The sequence below is a fragment of the Chlamydotis macqueenii genome, chromosome 11 (assembly GCF_036417535.1).
Source record: "Chlamydotis macqueenii isolate bChlMac1 chromosome 11, bChlMac1.mat, whole genome shotgun sequence".
Classification (NCBI taxonomy): Eukaryota; Metazoa; Chordata; class Aves; order Otidiformes; family Otididae; genus Chlamydotis; species Chlamydotis macqueenii.
The window spans coordinates 12,886,258-12,901,261 of NC_141566.1; positions in this window are offsets into that span (position 1 = coordinate 12,886,258).

Genomic DNA, 15,004 nt, shown 5'->3' on the forward strand with positions numbered 1-15,004 from the left:
TGCCACCCCCCCAGCTGGCTTCCACGCAGGGTACAAACTACAGTAGGTGTGGCTGTGGGCGCCAGTCAAACTTCAGCACTCAGCTGATCCAAGAGGCTGTTGCTGCCAGGACTGGAGCTTGGCAGACCAGTGGCACAGGACTGTCTACAAATCTACACCAGTGGTGCTATCTGGAGGGTTCAGAGGGAAAATGCCACCCTGTTCTCCAGCTCAGAGTGGGACTGCAGCAGTGGCACCAGTTGTGCACAGGTCCCCAACAGAGCTGGGTTGGGCACACAGCAGACTCTGCTGAGCTTCTGCTCTGGCTCCAAGATGGGAGCTGCACAGTGGGAGCCAGGGGTCTATCAGGGCTAGAAGGAGCTCTGCATCAGCTGATGCCCAGCCCTGCTGTCCTCTGACCTCACAGAGCTCCTGGGTCAGCATGAGGAACAGGGTGACCCCAAAACAGCAAGAGCAGCACAGCCTGGCCCAAGCTCCCCGCCTCACACCCCACATCTCCCCCATACAGTCAGTCCTGGGCTCCCTGTCCCCGCTCACTGGAGTGTGCAAACAGCATGGATGGCCTCTTTCCTTCCCCCACTCAGTTGCATATGGGGCCAGGACGATCACCCCCCCCCCCCCCCCTTGCCACTCTGCCAGCTCTCCCACAGCTCCCGTGACAGCATGGGACAGTGTCCCCATGGCATGGGTTGCCACCCCAGCGCAGCAAACCAAGCGGGCAAAATACCTGCTCCCTGTGGACGTTGGGTTCCAGCAGCTGGGACGCTGGCAGGCCAGGTGAGTGCTGAGGCTGGGCTCTCAGCTGTGTGTCCCTGCGTGGCAGAGCCCTGCTCTGCTGCTGCCTGCTCACACCCTCCTGGGTGTGTTTGCAGCCCGGCAGAGCCACTGATGCCACTGACAGGTCTGCACAGGCTGACAGAGGCAGGTTGCCCACAGTGGGCAGAGGAGGCAGGGCTGGGGGTCAGGGCAGGCCCCTGCTAGCAGCTTTGTGCCCTGTTGATGCCTGCACAGCCTCCACTTCGTGGCCGCTGGAAAAGTGGAGAAGGGGCCCAGGGAGGGATCACACGCTGCAGCGCAGGGGAGTTTGCAGGCAGCCCATGCTCCAGACAGATTAAGGCTCTGGGGAGAGCTATGGGAATGGGGAAGGTAGATGGAGGCAGAGCTTCAGAGCCATCAAGCAAGGGGCTGCAGGAGCCACTCTGTCAAAAGGAGACTTTTCCCTTCCTGCCAGAGGAAGCCTGGGACAGACATGTCTCTGGACACCACAGCTGGCCCAGGTGACACCCACTGGGGCATGCTTTGAAGGTGGAAGCAGAGGTAAAAGTGGTTTCTCATCTTGAGCCAAGATAAATGCTTCAGAGCCAAGGCATCTGAACTCCTTTAGAGCAGATGAAAGCAAGCTCTGAGACAGCCCGATGCCACCTGCAGACAGATGGGACAATGGCCCTCCAACTTCTCAGCTCCCTCCCTGTGGCAGGGTACAGCTGCATACCCCCTACCCTCTGCTCCAGCAGAGGTATCAGCAGAAGTGCATTCAGGATGCAGGACAGGAGCTCGGACCTTTCCTTGTCAGTGTCTTGCTCTGTCTTTGCCTGCAATCCCAGAGCACTTCTGTGATCTCCTGCCACTTGCAAAGGAGCCAAGAAAGCTGACTTACGTGACAGCATCCTGCAGCAACACAGCAACTGCCATGCTAGGCAGAAGCCTCAGTACTCACCCTTGCAGCTGATCCTAATCCACACCATTATTAACAATTTTGGCACAAATTATTGAACAGCTCCATGAAATGTGTTGATAAGTACATCTGTGAGGCCTTATCAGTGGAGGGTCTGCAGCACTGCAGGAGGGGTTGTGTTAATAACACCCACTGCTCTGCACCCGAAGGACTAAGCTGAAAGCATTGCAATGGCCAGGAATGCCCCTGGGACAAGCAAGCAGCCCTGCATCCCAAATTTTGTCAGCTGTGAGCAGCTAGGAGCAACATTCACCTCTCACATTCGTGTGCTCTGCCAGTTCTGGCAGAGACCAACTGTGGTGCCACGGGGCAGAGCAAACACGTGAGCAAGGGTCTTCCCAGTGGAACTGTGCCCTGGGAGAGCCCTTGGGATACAGAGAGCCCATTTTACTAGATTAAAGACATTTAGCACTGGGGATAGTGTTGCAGATTGTCAGGAGATGAAGAAGTGAGCACCAGGGAGGGGGGAAGGTCCACTTAAACCAAGAAATAGCTTAGACAGCAGAGAGGGGAAACCCGAGCATGAATAAAGAGACCCAGGTCATACTGGAAGAGGCGAGGTTGGAGCGGAGCTCCTGAAGACCCAAAACCTGTGGATTTTAGGGGTGCAAGGCAAAGCTGACAGGAGAGGCACCCCTCAACCACAAGCAGATGGAGCAGGGGGACCTGCAGCTCCCCCAGGGAGCCCCCTGGGTATCGGCCGCCGTCTGACTCCGCCGGGAGGAGCCCCGTTCTGTCTCGAAGGACAAACTTCGGCGCTACGGACGGAACGAGGACTAGGGTGAACCGCACCAGAAACGGGCGCGCAGCCGCAGCCGCCTGCAGCGGCAGCCTCTGCCCGGCAGAGGGCGCGGTGGCTCTGCTGCCCATAAGCACCCAGCTACACTCTATGGTCCCGCAGCCCCTCCCGCCGCGCTGGCGAGGCCGTTGGCGGCTCAGATCCGGCCGGCGCGGGCCTGTCCGGCGGCGCCCGGACACGGGCGGCTACAGAGAAAGGGAGCGGCGGCAGGGCCGCTCTTCCTGTGCGAGCCCCCGGCTTCAGCCCCTTGGAAAGCGGCAGCCATTTTTCATCCCCACCACCCGACAGCAGGAGGCAGCCACATTGAGCGAGGGCAGCGGCCTCGTATTGGTGCCTGTAAGGCGGCGGAAGACATTTTGAGTACTGGCACGTGCGGCGGACGACAGCGCCGCCCGGGTCCTGCCCAGTCAGTGCCGGCGCGCAGCCGCCAGTGGGCGCGCTCGGCCCGTGCTGCCGCCGCCTTAGCGCCCGGCGGGGTCGCCTCGGCCGGCACTGCCACTTCCGGAGTGGCTGCCCCCGCCAGCCGCTCCCCCAGAGGGGCCTGGCCGCGGAATCTGCGTGAGGGCTCTCAGGGTAGCTCGCTGCTGGCTGTGGCGGCCACACTCCTGCTGGCAGCTCGGCTGGGGACTAGCACAGTTGCAGGCCCCGCGGAGCAGGGCTGTCAGCAGGAGCTGCCTGCTGCCTCAGGTCGTTTTGATGTTGTAATAAGGCCAATGGAGGTGACATAGTGACATTTAGTTTGCTGCTGTTGGCAGTTTAGGTCTTCTGATATGCATACAATAGGAGTCAGCAGCTCACCAAGCTGAACTACTGCTGCTTTGATGAGGGCTATCTGCCTTGTGCCTCCTCTGTTCAAAGTGAGCCCCACGAGAGGCACAGGTCCTGGCTGCCTGAGCTTGCTACAGCACAGGAGCACAGGTCAGGGTTTTACCAAAAGGAAGGAGTAGAACTTAGGGACACTTCGTGGCCAAGTTCCTCAGACTGCCATAAACAGGAGCATCCTAGACACTGCTCTGCCAGCTGAGATGCTTGTCTGATCTGTAGGAGCCAAGTCACAATTGAACAGTTAAAGCTAACAACCAGAATGCATAGTCAAGCTAGCTTAGCTCTATAGCTGTCTCACCTTGAAGTCAGAAGAGCCAGAACTAGTTGGGAAGAAGACAGAAATAATGTCCCTGTCAGCACAGTTGAATTGGCTCATGCACAACATTTAAGTGTTGCATTGCTGTAAGCAGGGTTTGGGCCCTGCCTTCACTTGTGAACAGTCTCATCTGTAAGCATTCTTTTAATTCTAGTGAAGTTATAAAAACAAATGCACAGAGGAATGGTTTAAGTGGGCAGGGAAACTTCTGTTGGTATATTACAGTTCAGTTGAAGTTACCTCCCTGGACTTTTAACTTGGGAAGCAGAAAAGGTATTTTCAACATATGGAAGTGACTTAATGGCTTTACATTAGGTTCTTGTTTGTCAGCTGAGCCAGTCACAAACCAATCTTTTCAGAAAAAGATGTAAACCACTGTTGCTGGTTTTCACTATACTGCATGTAATCTACAAGAAATATTGTCTTTTGACTGTTTTAGGGAATGTTTCCCCTTCATGTAATCTCCCATAGGACTCAAGACTCATAAAAGGGTAAGGCAACACAGGTTTCTGTAACCATTATTTCACACTCTCAGCTTGTAATGGACAATAAAAATTCAGTCTATCACCATTCCTCTGCTGTCAACACTTAAAAAGCCAGTGGCACAGAGTGTACTTCCACCCCAGCTAGTAGCTGATTTACATAAACCGATTGTGCCACAGCAAAGATCTTTCCATCATGAATCTAAAAATCCCTACTTACTGATAATCTGCAGTAATATAGAACTTGCTACATTTTGAAGCTATCTTGCATAGACATATTAAGAAATTAAGTTGTTAGAAAGAACTACTCAGAAGATAAAATGCCTACTTAAGGTATGTAGATCATGGCACTAGTCTCCATGGTTAGGTTTACTTTTTCCTAGAGGCCAGAAGCTTTTAGGGAGTTAAAATCTTTAGTGAACAAGCTTCCAATCAGATTTTTTTTTCTTCTCCAGAAGTAGGCTAGTTAAGGATATCAGGAATGCAGATTGCGAGAGTATTGTTCAGCATGAGAAACCTCTTTAGAAAGCTGTATTTATTTGAACTCTTACCACTGAGTTTGTATAACGCGGGCAAGTAACTTGGCCCAATTTTTCATGGGTGGTCCTTATAGTTTTCATTTCCTAAGTATTTGAAAACAGCATGGGGCTATTTTCAGGAGTGGTAATAATTCATTTTTGGAATAGAGATGAATGATAGGAGCTCTGAGGATCAAATGCTAACACATATTAAGAGTTCAAGCTGCACAGTAACAGCAGATCTCAGATTGGGCACTGTACCAGTGCAGGATTTAGCCCCACTGTTTTAATAGGAATCTAACACCCCTCAAGGGTTTATGGAGATGCATTAATAAAATGTACAGAGAACACAAACTTTTAGACAGTAGAAAAGCCAAAGGTAATCTGTTCAGTAAGCATTATACCGTATACATACAGTTGAATTATTTTTTAGGTATAGCATCATGGATATCTGAAGTTGATAATAAGGCAAACAAGACTTTTCTTGGGCTTCCTGAGAAAATGACAAATTCAAACAGATAAGTCTTGCTTTCATTTAAAAAAATAAGTTACCAGATTCTGGTATTTCTGTCAGAGATTTACCATGTAAGATTTACATGCTGTACTTCATTGATGATCTCAAGGCCTGAAGTTGTTTTTATTTAGATTTAGCTTTTTTTTGTTGTTTTTGGAACTTGAACTAGTTTAGAATTTGAAGATGTTTATCATTTGCAATTTCCTAATTGCCTTATCATTGCATACTTAACTGAAGCCACACAATAACAAATCTGAAGTATTACATTTAAGATGCAATAGAAGGGATGCTTGCAGGGCATACTCACATGCAGTTTTGCATCTTAAACTACATATTTTTGGTTTTTGTATCATCTACAAAGGAAGCTGACTAATTTAATTATAGCAGAAGTGTTTTTCTAGTTAGTCTGTTTTCTTTACAGGGATAATTAGCTTTACTGGAAGTTAAGTTGTAGGCATAACTTACTGAATGGGGCAACACTGATGCTGATCTGGTTCCACTCTGCACTGAAAAACACACTTGACCAGTATCAATGGTTTGTGTTATTTTCTGACCACTATTTATGTTTTTTTCCCAGAAAAAATATACTTCTTCCCTTATCAATAAGCAGAAAACATCTTATCTGCCTTTACTTCCATGGTTCTACTACAGAATCTTTTGTATTTAGTTTTTTTTTTGTTTACTAACTTTTTTGCACTGGGATAACCTTTTGCTATGGAGTGTTTGCTCCTGATGCATTTTTAATTTCCATTCAGAGTTATAGTTACTGTAGAACAACATTTTTTTTCTTCCCTTTCAGGACATAAAAGCAGCTGTGAGATCACTATGTTAAGGCATACTATGGAACACAAAATCTGTTGTTTAAGCTGCATTCTTCTCTCATTATTTCAGAAGCCTTCCATGAAGTCATTACTGCTCACTGGTGTTACTGTTAAGCCACATACTTTGTTACAGCATTACTGAGGAGCTAACAGTAGTCTAGATAGGATAAGACTCTGGATCAGTGTTTGTGTCAAAACTAAGCTTAAGTACTCGACAGAAAAAAAAAGCTCAACTCTTAAACTAAAACAAGCACCTATTAGGATACAGCCCAAGCTCCCAAGCACCTGACTTGTAAGTGCTTGGTTTGTATTCAAGTATCAACACAGGTAGCAGTTCAAGTCAGTCTTTGCTTGAGGAATATAACTTCTCGTCCCCTACTAGTTTATTAATCATAAGATCCTTCCTCTCCATAAGTCTAGACAGAGAGAACAAAGCCTTTTTACATATTTATTTTACTATTACTTCCTTATTCTCAGTTTACCTGAGGACAAAACAATTCTAAAAGTCATCATGTAATGCAGCAAGTAATATACTGTACTTGCAGTACTTCTACCTTTTTCCTCCTAATACCTACAAGCTGTTGTTATCAGGCAGCTTCACAGGACTATTGAAACCTTTCCTATTGTCTTAAGGGAGACAACTCACTCATATTAAACACTTCCATAAAAGCAACTTTCCCACACATGTGACTTATCCTATGCTTTAAAATTACTATTAGCTTAAATGCTAAAAAATAACCCTAAAAACCCCCAAGAAAAAGTCCCAAAGCAGCATACTTACCAGACAGAAGCAACTTCTTGCTCCAAACTCTCCAGTGTACATAAGCAGCAGCTGTTTGCCATTGCCAAATTTATGGGACCAAACTCCAGAGCCCTGTGCTAAGGGTGGGTTTATATAAAGGGCCCTTGGTAGGGAGTGGTGAGTAATCTGGTGGAGGGGGTGGTGTTGTGTCTGTGTGTTGTTAGGTGCCTGGGGCATAGCTATGTTATAGTGAATTATGTAGAGTTATTAACAGAGGAGTAGGTTTTTTTTTTAATAACAATTGGGGTCTACAATAGTTAGTTTGACTCTTTTTGTTCCCTGTAAGTATAATTTCCTGGCTATGTTTGCTTATGGCTTTTTTCTTTTGTACCTGTTGAAGGTCTCTTCAGTCATAAATACCTTTGGGTAAAGGCTCTACTGAATTGTTTAATATAGCTAGAATATTGTAGTAGTTAAAGAAATTTGACTTTAGTACTGTCTACTATTTGTTTTCTTACTTGGCTCTTACAGAATACCTACTGTCAGTATCTGTAAGGTCTATGTTTTGGTAACATATGTGATTTTTTTATCTGAGCCTTTAACTATTACAAAGAGTTGTTGGGGGTTTCTGGCTCATGGTCTGCACTTGTATTTTTTCTCTATTTTCTCAGGGTTACTCTGTAATCAGTATCTCTGGGGCTTGGTGTCTAGCTGCCTGTGGTTTCTCATGTTCAGTGTTTATGGACAAAATGCTTATGTTTGTGGGAAAAGTATCTTCCTCTCAGACTGCAGAAGGTGTTTGTGTAGTTGTGAAGTTAATATTTTCTTGATATCACATGTTGGCTGTGGAATAAAAAGGCTCTTTTTGCACTGAAGTTAGGAAAGTGCAAGTATAACATCTTTTGCTTTCTGTGAGACTTTTCTTATCTGGAACCTAAGCTGAAACAGATGCTGCTTTTTCAGATAGCATGGAGAACCTTGATATTGTGGCTGAGCTGTTCTGATGAAGAGTTGCTACTAGAAAGTATAGCAGAAAGCTGTTTGGTTTTTTGTTGTTAGTTTTCTGACAATGGAAAACTGAATTTCCTGTGGTGTTAGAGAAGCTCAGCTGTAAGGCAGGACTTCAAAATGTAAAAACCTTTGGCTGCCAATGCTCCTTCTGCAATAGTGCTTTGGCTTTTACCTGAGGGATCTGCTGCAAAGGAGTGGTTCTGGCAAATTAGGTCTAGGTCTTGCAGTTTGTGCATGTCAATACTGTCCAGAATCAGTGTTTCTTTACTGTCAGCTTGAAGTGGCTGTGCCTGTTTGAACCTTTAGAATAGGTTCTTCCCAATGAGCAAAGAGAATGTACTGTGGGAATGTATTAACAGCTTAAATGACTTGCATTTTAGTATCTCAAATCTCTATATGTATGGGCTATCTCTGTTGGAGGTGTATTCTTAGCTGCTTGGGAAATGATTTTCAAGTTGGCATGTATGCGATCCTTTCTTTTAGGCTTATTAGCTCCCAGCTTATCTGGAAGCCCAGCAGCTTATTTCTGTGAAGTTTTAACTGATGATTGGAAATAATGCTAGAATAAAAGCCATACTTCTAGGTTGTCCTACTTTTGAGTCAGTAAAAGCATCACAGATTCAGATGGTACTAAGACCAGATAAATAGTAACTTTGTAGGCAGTGGTACTTAAAGCAGCATGTTTTTGAGACTCAGTGGATTTGGATGGGTAGGATACATAGGGAGGAGGAATATGATGCTGATGTCTACCTATAAAGAACTCTATGCTTAATTTCTTTTGCTTAGCTACTTCAACAGATTGGAGTATTATAAGCAATTAATCTGCCATTTGCATATCTCTTCAAGGTGTTTTTTGAGCTTTCTGAAGAATCACTAGGTTTTAGTTGTGCATTGAGTAGCTGCCTGTTTATTAGGTTGTTATTTGCCTAATTGGTTTTGCTTTCTTTTGTTACTGTTAATTGATGGCTTACCATGGATCAGCTTGCATTCAGGCATGGATTTGAAGAACTTAGGGGTGATTTCCAAACAACTACTCATTGTTCTGCACTTGTACCTATTGAATGACAGTTGTTACTTTGTCTGGCCCTTTTTTTTCTCTAGGGTTGTTACTTTGGTCCTGTTCTTCCCTAGCTTGTATTTCACCCAAAAGTAAAGCTCATGCACGTAACTAGCTTGTGCAGTTAAAGGACATGCCAATATAGCTTACGATAAAATCTTAATTCACTTTTATGCCTTTTGCTAAGTTATTCTTGAGTTTTGCTGTTAAATTATTTATCTTATGGCCAAACCAGAATGTAATTTACATTAGGAAATGAAAACAGACTTGTAATTCTTGTCTCCTGTGTTGCAGCAGACATGCACTAATACTTGCTAAGAACTTCTAGGCATCCCTGTGAAATTCTCACTAGATAAGATACTTATATAGAGATCTAATGTCTATTCAGATAACTTACCTTTATTTTAGGAAGATGCTCAATTGCTCAGAAGATATTCTGTTCTTGTTTGGCAGAACTGGGCTGGTCTCTGATTTACAAGTGCACAGAGGGTTTAGAATTTGTAAAGATCATGAGAAGGGTGCTCTGCCTTCTTGATCACTGCACAGTGATGCTCTTGTGGGAGGATTTGTCACCTAAAGTCCTTATCTCCAGCACTGGGAAGAAAAGCACATCTGGAAAAAAGTCTTAAGAGCAAGTCCTGAGAAAACCTTCAACAGTTGAAATGGATATGGAGATGAAAAATGCTACTCTAAGTTTGCAGCTGTCATACTTGGAGGTACCACCACAAAGTGTACCTTACTGCATTACACATTATACAGCTATAGGATGAAGGTGACTGTTGCTTAAGGTATTTGCACTTGCTTGCCTTGTCAGGTAGTTACAGACAGATAGTTATGAGAACTGAGAATATGCATAGCTCAGCATGAAGGGCATTTGTCTTGGCACTCTAGCTATTTTGTCACTGTCAAGCTTTGTTTTTTAGGTTCTGCAGAATTATACAGAAGCTGAGTGAGTACTGCATGTATTTGAGATGGTCCCTACATGTGAAGGCTAGCATGGGAGAAAACAAAAAATTCTTGTTACAAAACAAAATAAGTAGTGAGGAGAGTATAGGAGAATGCATTCAGGATGAATGTGAATGGAACAAGCCCTAAATAGGGGTTCAATAGTGACCAAAGCTTAAGTTGAGAGTTCTAGTTGTGTGATAAAATATTAGGAATAAAACTGCAAAATGTAGATGGATGTTGCTGGGACTTTGTGTTCAGATTGAGTTATGTGTGACACTGGCATTTTGCTCTTGAATGGTGTTGGTCGTCAGTGGTTTGAAAAAATAGTGGAAAGCTTTCAGAAAACTTCTGGGGTACTTTATGGTCTTCCTGGGAACTTTTGGAGACCGAGGATTAGAGGCAGCTGTGATCTAGTCTGTCTGTAGTAGAGGCTACTCTGTGGTTCCCACTACAGTGTAGTCCAAACTGTCCCTCCCATGCTTTGTGGTGCTATGGGGTGCTTGCTAGGTTCTCCTTATCATATTTGTTCACTTCTGTGGTTATGAGTTGCTATGTTTGAACTGGACAACTGAATAAACTTTGGGGAGTGTTACATTATACTAAGAATCACTTAAACACTGCTAACTGACTTGTTCCTGTTCTGCTCTGTTGTAGGGCAAATATGTGTACTAATTTGCACTGTTCTGACCGTCACTTCTGTAATACATAAGCTACCCTTTCAGATGCCTAATTAAATATTAGAAGTATCCTGACTATAAATGCTTTAATAAAAATACTGCTTGAGGTTACTGCTACCAGAAGTGTGTTTCCTTGAGTTATTCAGTAACTCTAGTCTAATGACATAAAAAATGAAACATTTTTTTTTAACTACAGGCATGTTATCACATCAGTTCTACTGTAAATATTGAGAAACAGACTTAGCAAAAAAAGTAGCAGGTGAAAAATTCAATCCGTGTTGAATTCCAGTAGACATTACTGAAACTAGCAGCATTATTTGAGAGAATGGCTTTTGCTGCAAAAGCACAAGTCAAAGTATTTAATGATAAAAAAAGAGGGACAGAGGAAGCTTTTCAAAAGAGGACTACCTGGCACAGGAACAGTCAATTCACTGGAACAAAAAGGTCAGAGGAGTGAGTGGAAGTGATCAACATCTTGTTGCCCAGACTGCAAGTATCATTTGGGAAGCAGTACTGTCATATCCTGGCTGGTGATGGGGAACTCCCCTGATCATGGAGCCTTGGAATATCATTATGGAGAATGTAAGTCTTAATCTTGATTTAACGGGCATAAATGGCTATGTTGTCCAAAGGAAAAAACTTAGGATCCTGTACTTTAGAGGGATAAACGATGTAGATATTAGCTATGCATTGCAGTGTGAAATGAGAATTGCAGAATTCTTGGAGGAAGGCATTTGGGTTCCTTGGTTAGATTATGGCTAGCTGTACACAGCAGCAGATTCAGCAGGTTCAACAAGCAAGGTCAGCAGATGAGGAAGTGGCTAGAGGTGTGTCCAGTAATCCACACATGCAGTGAAGATATAAGTAACTTCGTAAGTAAAAAGAACAACACAATTTCCAACACTAACTTGTAAACAGAGGAGGCAGTAACAAAACCAACAAAGGCTATACTAAAGAAACGAAACAGGCGTAAGATTATTGGGCTTGTCTGAGCTACTGTAAGAAAGGAATCTCAATGTCCATGATCCAGGGTAATCCATTCTTGGGTGACTGCAGGTTGTCAATAGTCTGATTTGTGTAAGTGATCTTGGTTGTCCTAATCCATGCTTGTTTTAGTAATTTATTTGCTTTGACAGATAGCTGATAGTCAGGTCTCTATTTCAGCTGAAAGCCTTGTGCCCAAACTTGTGGTAGGGCCTAGCAAGGCTGTTGTGTACTTGGAAAACTATATGAAGACTTTCTTTAAATTATCTGTTCAGATTTCTGGTGTTTCAAATAGAAGCTTTTATATGCTCTAGAACAATGAATCAGTTTTGTTTTTAATGCCCATCTGTGCAACTTGCTTAACTTTGCTGTCACTGAAATTGCCAAAGGTATAAGTGAAGAGTCGTGAAGAGCAGACAAGTTCTATTGCTAATATTATAAATAAATAAATAACTGTAAGTGCTCTAACAACTGCTAGGCTATACTAAGCTTTACTGCACAAAAATAACTGTGCCAGTTGGATCTTTCTTGTTTCTCTAAGTTTAAATTATAATTAAAAAAAGATTCAATTAAGAATGCCAAATCTCTCATACTTTCTGTGTGTATACACTAATATACAGGGATGGAGGAAGCTGTTTGAAACAAAGCCCTTTCTACAGCAAGTATTTGATTTACCTGGGAGAGAGTTTGCCTTGAAGGTCTGCCCAGAACAATGGGCTATGTAGCAATGATTTTTTTTTTACGTCGTATTCTTTGTTTTAAGATTATTTGGCACATTTGCTTGAATCAAAATGTCAGTCTCATCCCATCTGGCATGATGTGCTAGTTTTCAGCATGCTGAAGGCAACTTGCTGGTTATATGCAGGTTTCCTTGTACCTCTCTTGTGCTTTGGGAGAGCATGTTGAGTATGAAATTGAGTTAGACTGAATAGTTCCCAGCTGAGAGCATCTGTAGAGTGTCCACAAGATGCTGATACTCTGCTCTTTTTAGGCTGATATCGAGTAATACAGGAGATAGTAGTGAAAGCAAATGTACACACACTTTAACTTGAGCATTTCCTCACCCTACAGAGCTTTTCATGCACAGAGGTGATGCTACTAGGTTTTGCTCCTACCCCTAAGGTACAAAATAGAGGACTGCAAGCCAGCATTCTTGGGTTCTCTTCTTTGCTCTGCTTTCTGACAGAGGACATCTAGTTTAGTTTCCCAGTGATCTCTTTGTGAAATGGATCTTACATGGCCTAAATACTCATTTTCAAACATAGCCAAGCCACTTGGAAAGTGGTTTTGACTGGGTAAGGAACAAAGCTAAAAGAGTGTTGCTTCTCATGTCATGGACTACAAACTAAAAATATATTTCTCAGCAGAAGTTCCTGCAGTGTGTGAATCTAGCACTGTACTTTTGAAGTCCAAGCTGAAAGATGTTTTGCATTAAAATATTCTCCTGCTAGTGGTGTCTTACTACAGCTGATAATTTCTGTGCATCATTTTATAGAAGGAGGAGTCTTGACAGGCTTCTTTCACAGTGTTGTTCTTACTTTGTATGACATTTGCTATACCTATGAAGTCATTTATAATGCTGCCTTAAATTATTTATTAAAGTAGCTTTTATGCCCAAGAAGCAAAAATGTGCCAGAATTCTCTCTCTCTACTGTGTTGATGAATACCATATATCTTGTTGATATATTTTTTACTTTTGACATCATACTGGAAGCCTGAAATTTTACTTAGTAAGGAATAGTCTCATGACCTGATAAAAAAAGGTAGCATTGTAATATTTACAGTAAAATGTTCCAATGCTTTTTCTGAACAGTGTAGAAAAAATATATAGTGTCTCTTAATGCTAAAATATGTTTCTTCTGGTGAGCAAATCAGTTATTGCCTTGATTTGAAAGCATGTATATTTAGAGCAGGAAAGAGTCCAAATTCTCCCAGAACCTACTATCTACTATCACCTACTAGGTGAAATCCCATTTCTTGTTTTAGTGTTGCCAATTGGCTTGTGCTCAGGGGCCATTACAGCGTGAAAGCTTTGTGGCGAGAAATGATGGATGGTTGTGCAGTTGGATGAATTGTTTTCCTTTTGAGGTAAATAAAATGCAGTGCTTGTTAATCTAACCAGGCAATACCTGTATGCGAAGTAGAATTCTGTCCCTTCTTTACCTTCTCTTTCCTGATGGCAAAGGTTGTGGAAGAACAATTAAATGATATGACCAATTTAGGCAGGCAGAGATTCAGCAAGTTTTTAGGTTAAGGTTTTTAGGTCATCTTTAGTGGACTTTTCTGACATTCAGTATAGTAATGAAATCCTTCAGAACTGGCCAATCTGAACAGTCTGAATCCAGTGGTACAGAGGCACACCTGGCACTGATAAATGTAGCTACATCAGTGCAAAGAGAATCATAGAATTATAGAATCATAGAATGGTTAGGGTTGGAAGGGACCTTCAAAGGTCATCTACTCCAACCCCGCTTCAAGAGCAGGGACATCCCTGACTAGATCAGATTGCTCAGCCTCATTCAAACTGGCCTTGAACATTTCCAAGGATGAGGCATCCACCACCTCTCTGGGCAACCTGTTCCAGTGTTCTACCAATCTCCTAATATTTCCTGATATTAATCTAAATCTACCTCCCTCTATCTTAAAACCATTAATGTTCATCCTATCACAACGGGCCCTACTGAAGAGTCTCTCCCCATCTTTCCTGTAGGCCCCCTTGAGGTACTGGAAGACCACTACAAGGTCTCCCTGAAGCCTCCTCTTCTCCAAGCTGAACAGCCCCAACCCTCTCAGCCTGTCCTCATAGGAGAGGTGCTTCAGCCCTCTGATCATCTTTGTGGCCCTCCTCTGGACCCTCTCCAACTGGTCCATGTCCTCCTTATGTTGGGGGCTCCAGAACTGGATGCAGTACTCCAGATGGGGAATTAAGAGCATTCAGGCTCTGCATACTGATCCAATTTATTATTTTCTTCTCTTCTCTACCTTTGTTATAATCCCTGATCTGAAGTTGAAATTAGTTAATGTTGACATAACTGGTAAAGAAATGACTAACATGGAACTAGACTTTTAGTGTTAAGGGTAACATTGTAAAACATTGTAATAGTGGAAATAGAAAAATATTCTCTATGTATTTGCTTATGAAATCTTATCTTAAAGAAAATAAAGACCTGTGAATAATTCAATGCATTGTGTCAGCTGTGATTGTGTGGATTAATTAAAATGATTGAGATAGGTAAAGGAGGAGCTTCAGAACTGAAATTCTTCTAAAAGCATGTGGTGTTGAGTTTAGCCTCTTTCAAACTTAAATATTTGAAAAAATTATCTGTATATTAGTTTTGCCATTTGAGGCAATTTGGTAAACCTCTGATTGAAATACCTCTGCCAGAGCTAGTGTGTCAATGCTATGCATGATCTAGGATATATGGCTGTATCTCACAGGAAAAGCAGTTCTTGATGTGGCTAGATAGATTGTGATGGTTCTTGGATGCAAGGAGGTAAGCACATACACTATGGAATTACCTTGCATTTCCAATGTCACTGGAGTAAAGGTAATACTTAGGTACTGTGAGTTACAG